Source organism: Hyperolius riggenbachi, chromosome 8 (assembly GCF_040937935.1).
Source record: "Hyperolius riggenbachi isolate aHypRig1 chromosome 8, aHypRig1.pri, whole genome shotgun sequence".
NCBI lineage: Eukaryota > Metazoa > Chordata > Amphibia > Anura > Hyperoliidae > Hyperolius > Hyperolius riggenbachi.
This window is the reverse complement of record NC_090653.1, coordinates 85110318-85120320: the sequence shown is the minus strand read 5'-3', so window position 1 is coordinate 85120320 and position 10003 is coordinate 85110318. Positions and strand designations below refer to the sequence as shown.

General features: G+C 43.5%; 1 protein-coding gene across 1 annotated transcript in view; it reads left to right on the top strand.

Moving 5' to 3' along the window:
* Positions 1–6012: 6012 nt before the first annotated feature.
* The window catches only part of LOC137529000 (cytochrome P450 2C18-like), a 58922-nt gene continuing 54931 nt past the window's right edge, over positions 6013–10003 (top strand). The window contains exon 1 of the mRNA XM_068250857.1: positions 6013–6168. The gene's annotated coding sequence lies outside the window, so the exon portion shown is untranslated. The remainder of the gene's footprint in view (positions 6169–10003) is intronic.

Genomic DNA, 10003 nt, shown 5'->3' with positions numbered 1-10003 from the left:
CTTACATTACATATGCATTTCACTGTCCACGTTTGGATTTCACAGAATTTTTATATAGTATATGCGGAGATAGATGCTCCTGACAGCCCATGGCAGGTTCCATGTTTGTGAAGCCAAATGTGTCGTCATGTCCTGCCTGCTTCTGATCACAGAACAGCTCGTACAGAATAACACAGTGTGCAGTGAATATTAATGAGCCATGTGGCTAGGAACAATAGCGGACTCCTGCAGAGTACTCTTTCCGGAGATTTATCTGTGCTGTGGCTGGACTGAGTTAGAAGCTGCTGAAACTTGATCCCGTCTTCTCCTTAGCAGCCGAGGGGAGGGCCCCAGAATGCTTTGCAGTATGGAATGCGGCTTGCGTCTTCCTTAGGAGCTTAGCTTTGCTGATAAGCACACATTAAATGTAAGAGAGATTTTTATCTTTAGTAATGTCTTTTTGGCTTCTGTCTAAACTGTTTAGCACAGGAGAATAGAGGTTTAAATTAGCTTCTGCAGCCTGACAGTTACTCTTTAATAATCTCCGGCGCCTTTTTTTCCCTGTTCGGCGCCCATTAAACGATATTTATAATGGAAGTGAATGGAGCGCCCTTTTTGTCCACTTGTCTCATGCGCCCAAATCTACTGCTTCCCCGACTGGAGCTGGGCCAGTCTGTTAGAAGGTAGTCCACAGAGTAGTATGTTGCAGTAGTCCAGACGAGAAATTATAAGAGCATGTATTAACATTTTAGTTGTGTCTTGAGTGAGAAAAGGACGAATGTGAGATATTTTTTTGAGTTGGAGATGGCAGGAGCTGGTTATGGAGTGAACATGAGGAATAAAAGAGAGAGATGAGTCGAATATCACCCCCAAGCACCGAGCTTAGGGAACTGAAGTTATGGGAGTGTTATTAACATTTATTGTTACTTCAGGCAGGGAGGTGGACAGAGACGGTGGAAAAATTATTAGTTCTGTTTTACTCATATTAAGTTTTAGGAAGCGAGAGGACATGAAGGAGGATATAGCAGACAAGCAGTCAGGAACACGTTTAAGGAGGGAGTTAAGGTCTGGGGCAGAGAGGTACAGTTGTGTATCGTCTGCATAGATGTGTGTGTGTCCCCACCCTTTAGATTGTAAGCCTTGGCAGGGCCTCCCCCCTCCCTTGGTGTGTCCTTCTTAATTTCACTACCCCAGCAATTACACCCTTCTCATGGACTAACTCGTACTTGTTTTGCCGGGTCTCTGTAAACCGCATTTTATACACCTTGTGCTATGTTGTATAACTGTTTGCTACCTCTCTGTCACCCCTTGTTGCAATGTATGTATCCCTATTTATTGTCCAGCGCTGCGTAATATGTTGGCGCTTTATAAATACAATAAATAATAATAATCCATACCTGTTAAGGGGGACATAGCGGGTCACACTAAATAAAGCGGGCACAGGTGCCATACTATAGAGAGGAAATGGGTCCAGTTTTAATATAGGGAACATTATATATATATATATATATATATATATATATATATATATATATATATATATATATACATATATATATATATATATGTGTCAGGGGTTCCCTGAGATTTGAAAATTTTCCGAAGGGTTCCTCGGGTCAAAAAAGGTTGAGAAAGGCTGGTATAAAGGAACATATGTACTCAATTTGGGCTGCGCTGCTACAGTTGTAATTACCATTACAGACAATGGCGGCACCCAAATCAGGAGCAGAGCAAGCGCTGAAACAATCTGAATCAGTCATAGCTGCCCTACCTCATCACCAATGCAGAGATTAGGCAGCTGTCAAGTGGACAAGGGGATGATCTTAATAGTGAGTCCATAGTGGATTTCTAAAGCAGTTATTGGAATTTACCTGTAGCCTGCACTGCTGAGGTGGTTAGGCTGTAAACTATTAGGCAGGCAGAGACAGCTTCAGGGTTATTTAATTAAAGCTGAAATTTCCACCTCTTTGTAGACATGGATGACTTCTTTAAAACCTCTTGGACGCAAGTTTTATTTATTTGGCCAAAATGTCCACCTTAAAGAGAACCTGAACTGAAAATAAAAAGTAAAAATAACCATACACAGGTCATACTTAGCTCCCGTGTAGTCTACTCCTCAATCTCTTTCTCCTCTCCTGCATCCCATTTGTCCACTGTGATCAGGGGCGCCTCTGGCCATTTTGTCACTCCAGGCAAGGAAACCTGTGGCGCCCGCCGCCCTCTCCATGAAAATACTCACAATGCGGCAGCATTCCACCAGAAAATAATCGTAGTACAGTAGTGGCTCAGTGCAATACTACGAGCCGCCTATCTACCGCCACTATACCACTGTGTCCAATTGTAAAAATGTACTGTTTAATTGTACTTTTGATACCTTTTTGCCATGGATTGATTGAAATTCTAATCGATGTGGTGGTTGATAATCGCCAGATTCGATCATTTTGAAAGAATCTGTCTGTAAAAAGGAATGCATGTATTGACAGCTATAGGCTAGGGTTACTAATAACAAGATTGGGTGATTCAATTGTAAGGGTAAGATTGGGGGGGGGGCAAAGTAGAGAGTAACGAGGAACATTTATAATTACTTTTCTCCTGGCAGACTCAAAGTGCTGACTTGTTGAGTAGGCAGTAGCAGTGTTAGGGAGTCTTGCCCAAGGTCTGCTACTGAATAGGTGCTGGCTTACTGAGTAGGAAGAAGCAGAGATTTGAACCCAGGTTGTCTGTGCCAAAGGCAGAGCCCTTAACAATTACACTATCCAGAGAGAGGAGGAAAATCACTTTTATTTAGCTTTCCTTTAAGACAAGAAGACAGCCAGCACTAGGGGAAGGGGGGAAACAAAGGTGAATGAGAGAGAGAGAGCAGGAGTGAAGAGACTGAGAATAGCCTGAGATGGAGCAGAGAGCTTATCTGTATTGCAGTCCCAAATCACACAGAGGCTGCTTGCCTGTAATGTGACTCACGCCAGTCTCTCACACAAGTCAGAAAGCAGCCCTCCTGGAGTCTAGGGACTGTCTAAATCTTTTCAACCTGTGTAATACCTTATCTAGCTGACCACATGCAGTCTTTACAATGTTGAGAGAGCAGACAGAGTTTTGTTTCTAAGGACACTGTAGGAGTCAAGCCTCTCTTCTGCATCATGCTGCGCACATTTACCAGCTTGCCTTCAAATTGTACTTTTATTTCCCTCAGCCAGCCTAGTGCTTCACATTGCCTTATACACTGTACCAGCAGCCTGGGGGAAAATCTCCCTCCTTCCTCCTGGCCAGTCCGTGTTCTGAAAAGCACACAAAGACACCATCCTCATGGGACAGGGGTCACACAGACACACTCTAGATCCCTATATAACACTTATATTAGGGAATGCCATACAAAGGCCTCAATTCACTAAACTTATCTCCTGTCTTTAATAACTCTTCTAGAGTTGTTACCATGGTGATAAGGCATGTAGTATTCAGGAAACATTTTACCTCAGGCAAGCCTAAAGTTAACTCTTCTGTCTTTAAATTAACTCCCCAATCCTTAAAATAACTCCAGAGTTAAAGACAGGCTGTTAATTAGCTGCATGTAAAAATAACTACAGAGGAGGTAAATTAACTACAGGAGAGGTAACTTAAAGAATGAAGAGGTAAGATAACTCTCTCACGTGTGGAGGTAAGTTTTCTCTTGCCTTATTACCTCTAGCATGATCTTAGTGAATTGAGGCCAAAGTGTTGTAGACAAAAGGTTTGTAGATTCCTTATTTGAGGCTGAGCAGCGGAGGCTTTCATTAGACCTTTTTATCTACATTCCCATAGTTTTCTGTCTCTAAGGACAGGAACAATAAACTTTTTTACCCCCTCAAAGCGCTCCTGGAAACACTTGGCACACACCATTTTTCCGGGCATTACCGCTTTACCACATGCCCAGCAGAGTTTTTCCTTCCTACGGTGTTCCGGTGATCGAGATCTTGATCTATCTCTTGGTCTGTAATGTGGTGATCTGCTTCTGGAACGTCTTCTGTAGTAGTGGTCCCGGGAGGAAGAGCGATAGGATCTCTCGTTTCTTCTCCAGGTAGGGCTGAGGGGAGACATAGAGCAGAAGGATATCTTGTAAGCACTCCACATTTTATGCGCTGTTATGAAAACTTACCTATTATCCCCTTACCATGATAAAGATCGCTGATCTGTGAAGGGCAGTAGGGCATCCATAAAGGCGGCTAAGCAGCCACACGCTGGAAGGAAGGAAAGAGGTATAAGATATAGAGGAAGAGATAAAATATGTATAGTTCTATATCTATGTGCATTTCTTTTTTTTTTTTCTTTTTTTTCTTTTTTTTTTTTTACCTGTAATAATAATCTGAGGCTATCTTTGTGTCACGGTAAGAGCTCCAGCCTAAGTCACCAGCTCGCTCGGCGTCTAGAAAATATGACAGCCGGCGAGATTCAAAGTGCAGCGCCCTAAATAGCGTCTGCGCCGTAGGCCACGCCCCCGACACTCCTCCGAGACTCTTCCGCGTTCCAACGCAGAAGAGCCTATCAGGCGGCCGCCTCCACCGGAAGTGTAAGAGCGGCCATACTGGATCCTGTGCGAGGACCGCACAGGGGACGCCCTGGAGCGCACGCTTACTGCGGCCGAGATTAAGAAAAAGAAAGGGAGGAAAGGATGCCCGCGCCAGCCACCCGAGAGAGCGGCAAACTAATAGTAAGTGCCTCTAACATCCCACCACACGTTTAGTGCGGACCATTGGGGATTGGGGAGGCATAAAAAAACGGACCCCCAAGACCAGCAGAACGGGGTCCCCACCAGCCAGTCTGATTTACAGACCCATGAGGTGGCATCGCACAGGGGAGGCAGACTGTGCGGATGGCTACCTGATGCAGCCGGTAAGGGGTAAAATAAAGTAATCTGCAGGAATCTCCTGCGACAGTCCTGTGAGGTGAGGGACAGGAAAAAAAGACAGGAGTGGGAGGGTCAGTTACACCTTTATAGTTAATTGTCCTGTGGGGTATTGGGGGGTGGGGCCAATACCCGTAGTGCTGCCATGGAGGCATAGGGAAAAATCTGGCGCTCTAGGCAATTAGCTTATCAGCTGGTCTCTAGAGGCGCCTCTGACTGTGATCAATGGGATTCTCCGTCCTCCATTTTAAAAATGGCCAATGGCCATTACTCCATAACAGCTTCCTGGTGAGCACACTGTTAAACTGTAATATCATCCACTTGAGCCATAGGGAAACATGGACATTACCTCTAACATTCGGTTGTAACTGAAACATGTTAATATATAACTGACTGCAACTGGTATATTTCATTTCTGATAAAATATTGTCAGAACTGGAAGGGATCACTGTAAGAAGAAAATGGTGAGCTTCTGAGAGGAACTGATGGTGAGGTTTTGTCAGAACTGAAATATATCAGTTGCTGTCAGTTATATATCAGTTGCTGTCAGTTATAAATTAAAGGACATCTAATGAGCAAGGTAATGTCCATGTTGCCCTATGGCTCAAGTGGGCAATATCACAGTGTAACAGTGTGCTGACCAGGAAGCTGTTATAGGGTAATGGCCATTTTCAAAATGGAGGATGGAGAATTCCATTATTCACAAACGGGATGCAGGAGAGGAGACAGAGGTTGGGGAGTAAGCTACACGGGAGGTAAGTATGACATGTGTGTTTATTTTGACTTTTAATTTTCACTTCAGGTAACAGGTTTGCTTTAACTTCCTCAAATGTCTGACCTAATTGAGATTTACAAACATTGCAAAGTCCTGTTCTGAAATGTTAGCTCTCCTATGCATGTTCTGGCAGCTCACAGGTTGTTCGGTCTCCCCATGTACTAGGACTGCACAGGGCTTTGGAGGCTAGCATATATACTGTATGTTACTCTGACAAATCCGGTTCCAGGGGTCAACTGAGTACATCCAAAAATGTGGATTTGTGTTTTTTTGCATCTACTTTCCTATACTAAAGTGTTTATTCATTTATTAATCAGATCCAGATTGATCTTTGAAACATCACTATGTGGAGATGACCCTTAGCACTGCCAGGCTTTCCAAGCACAGCTTATGAAAGCATGGGAGGAGGAAAGTGGAGTGATTATATATTTTCATGGCTTATAAAGACCTTTATATGAGGAGGGTCTGCTCAGGTTCACCAGCATTAAAACCGCAACAGCTGCCACAATCTTCATCTAGCTGAAGGACTAGCAGAAAGGTGAGTGTGGAAAATGCAGGATCTCTGGTAGGATGGTGCTTTATTCAATAGCTGGACATAGTGGGGACATTTATCAAGAGTATCTGCTGAGACAAAATATTGGTAGGTTTTTAGAAATCCCTGCAGAACTGTCTCAGACATCTTAAGTAATCACTAACGTGAAAAAAGTAGGCAGTTAAAATTTGACAAAACTGACAGGTTTTGGGGCTGTCCATCTCCTCATGGGGGATTCTCCGGGTTTTCTCTGTTTTCAACAGCATTTCCTGGACAGCAGTTGCTAAGTTTAACTGACAAAATAGTGTGCAAGTGATTAGGGAGGCTGACTAGTATCTTGCTATTTTGGCAGTTAAACTGCTGCTCAGGAATTGCTCTTGAAAACAAAGAAAACCCTGAGAATCCCCTATGAGGAGATGGACTGGCCCAAAACCTGTCGGTTCTGTCAGATTTTAACTGCCTACTTTTTTCACGATTGTGGTCCTCTAAAGAGAACCTGAACTGAAAATAAAAAGCCAAAATAACCATACACAGGTCATACTTACCTCCTGTGTAGACTACTCATCAATCTCTTTCCCCTCTTCTGTGTCCCATTTGTCCACTGTGATCGATGGAATTCTCCATCCTCCATTTTAAAAATTGCCATTACCCATAACAGCTTCCTGGTTAGCACACTGTTAAACTGTAATATCACCCACTTGAGCCATAGGGAAACATGGACATTACCTTGTACGTTCAGTTGTAACTGACAGCTGCTGATATACAACTGACAGCAACTGGTATGTTTCAGTTCTGACAAAATGTTGTCAGAACTGGAAGGGATCACTGTAAGAGGAAAATGGTGAGCTTCTGAGAGGAACTGACGGTGAGGTTAGTATGTAATATTCATGTGCAGCTACGTCATGTGTTTATTTAAAATAATTTTCCTCGCTTCAGGTTCCCTTTAAGAAATCATCAAATAGTGCAGTTTCCTTCTTAAATGGTTCCTAAATAGGAGGAGTTAGGAAGGTTTCTGAGACAGTGCAGTGTGTGAGGGAAATTTCTGTTGCTGTGGTAACCAATACACCTGCTTTTCTGGCGTCCGTGCTTGTGACCATATTTTAAAAACACTTGTGTTGACCTGAAGAAGCGGGCTGAGACCTGTAAAACAAGCTGTCCTTTTAATCGTGCTGAATAAATAATTTAATCTTTTTACATGAACCCTGTAGTTTGGGTTCTTCCATCTGGAGTGGTAACTAAAGACACTTCTTTGGGCACCTCCACCCCCAGTACTGTACATTACATCACCTTTGGAGGTGTTTACCTCCTGGGTGGGGTGTTTTCTACAACCAAAAAGGACCAACAAGGACTGTCTGCGACCATCCAGTTCCAGTAGGACCTGGAGTACTGAGCGGGGGTGGTTATTTCCCCGTTGGGTATATACGGTGGTTGCAGGGTCTACAGGCCGCCTTTGTGAGTATAAATACTCTTATACTACAATCTAACATCCAATACCCAACAATCCTGCACCATTTGGCTCCTGGTCTCTCCTTGTCATACAGGTGACCGTGGTATCCCCACAGTGACCACCTTTTGTACCATGAGGCAATGTAGTGGACTACTTTTTTTTTTTAACTGCCTACTTTTTTCGCAATAGTGGTCCTTTAAGAAATCACCAAATAGTTCAGTTTCCTTCTTACACTGTTCTTAAATAGGAGAAGTTAGGAAGGTTTCTCAGACAGTGCAGTGTGTGTGAGGGAAATTTCTGTTGCTGAGGTAACCAATACACCTGCTGTATTGAATCAATGTCCAGCACTGTAAAGGTTAAGCACAGAACAGCTTCAGGGCTCATTTCCATATGCAACGCAGGAGCCGTGCATCAGAACGTGATTCCCCCGAGAGGTAGCATTTGGAATCCCATTTATTTAATATGAATGGGATAGTGATGCAAACAAGCCGAAATGCTTGCAGCCATGCACTACAATTCAACGGTGCATTGCAGCGCATGTATGGGAACATCAGACAGTGCAGTCTATGCACTCTCTGGGCCAGATTTATCAAAGCATTACCGACAGTTTTTTTCTTCTTAAACAATTCTAACCAGCAGGGAGACTGTTTTGCATGATAATAAGAAAAGTCTTAAACCCTACTTAATAGCGTCAGTTTAGCGTGAGTTTCTAGAGCTGCACTACAGTTAGGAAAAGTGCAAATCTGTCCCTAAACTGCCAGAGATTAGGAAGTGCTTAAAGAAAACCTGAACTGAAAATTAAAAGTGAAAATCAACATACACAGGTCATACGTACCTCCTATGTAGTCTACTCCTCAAACTCTTTCTCCTCTTCTACGTCCCATTTGTCCGCTGTGATCAAGGGAATTCTCTATCCTCCATTTTGAAAATGGCTATTACCCCATAACAGCTTCCTGGTCAGGACACTGTTAAACTGTAACATCGCCCACTTGAGCCATAGGGAAACTTGGACACATCAGCTCTCCTCTCAGCTGTAACTGACAGCAACTGATATATTTCAGTTCTGACAAAATGTTGTCAGAACTGGAAGGGATCATTGTCAGAAGAAAATGGTGAGCTTCTGTAATGTTCAATTGAAGTTACCTCATGTGTTTATTTTAAATAATTTTACTCAGTGCAGGTTCTCTTTAATAGCAGTTCTACATATAGTGCAGAGTACATGCCAGGCATAATTTGTGAAGTGCTCCTCCCCCCTGCTGAACTCCTCACTAGCAGCCTACCGGTATCAATACAGCAGATGTATTGGTTACCTCAGCAACAGCAATGCCCCTCACACACTGCACTAATAAACCTTCCTAGCTCCTCCTATTTTACAACAGTTTCAGAAGGAAGCTGCACTATTTAGTTACTGATGTCTGAGACTGTTCTGCACGGATTTCTAAAAACCTACCAATATTTTGTCTCAGACACTCTTGATAAATATCCCCCACTGATGACTCATGTTTCCATAAGCGCGCATATGGAAACGAGCCTGCACTGCACAAGTATTAAGCACTTTTTAATCTGCTGCAGTTAAGGAATGGATTTTCACTTTTCTTAAATGTAGTGCAACTCTAGAAATTCATGCTAAACTGCCGCTATTAAAGGCAAATGTAACAAAATAAGCGCTACTTACCGGGGGCTTCCTCCAGCCCCGAGCTCCCAGCATGTCCCTCGCCACAGCTCCGTCCCGGTCCCCGGCGATGACGTCAGGCCGACCTCCGAGCGGCGCTGTCAATCACCGCCACATGGACCTGAGCGGACTGCACAGGCGCAGAACTACTGCGCCTGCGCAGTCCGCTCCAGTTCATGTTGCGGTTATTGACAGCGCCGATCACGCAGGCGCAGAACATGCCGATTTGGAGGTCGGCCTGACGTCATCGCCGGGGACCGGGACGGAGCTGCGGCAAACGGCTGCAGGCAGAGCTGCGGCGAGGGACATGCTGGGAGCTTGGGGCTGGAGGAAGCCCCCGGGTAAGTAGCGCTAATTTTGTTACATTTGACTGATAACTCCTTTAAGTAGGATTTAAGATTTTCTTTATTATTATACAGAACTGTTCCCCCTGCTGGTTAGCACTGTTTAAGGAGAAAAAACTAATACACAATAAAGAGCAAAACGACAACCCATATATGAATGAGCTAGGATACAAAAGCAATAAATGGTGCAAAGGCCATAGATGAGGTCTTGTATATAAAGTGTATTTGAAGCCAACTAACAAAAATTAAAAACAATTAAAACAAAGCCAGCTGTGAACAAGCCTGCAAAGGCCCCCAGTACAATTAATATTATTGATTCAGTGATATTAGTGTTATTTTACTTGGAATTCGTTATTTATAATAACTGTAACACTGCTG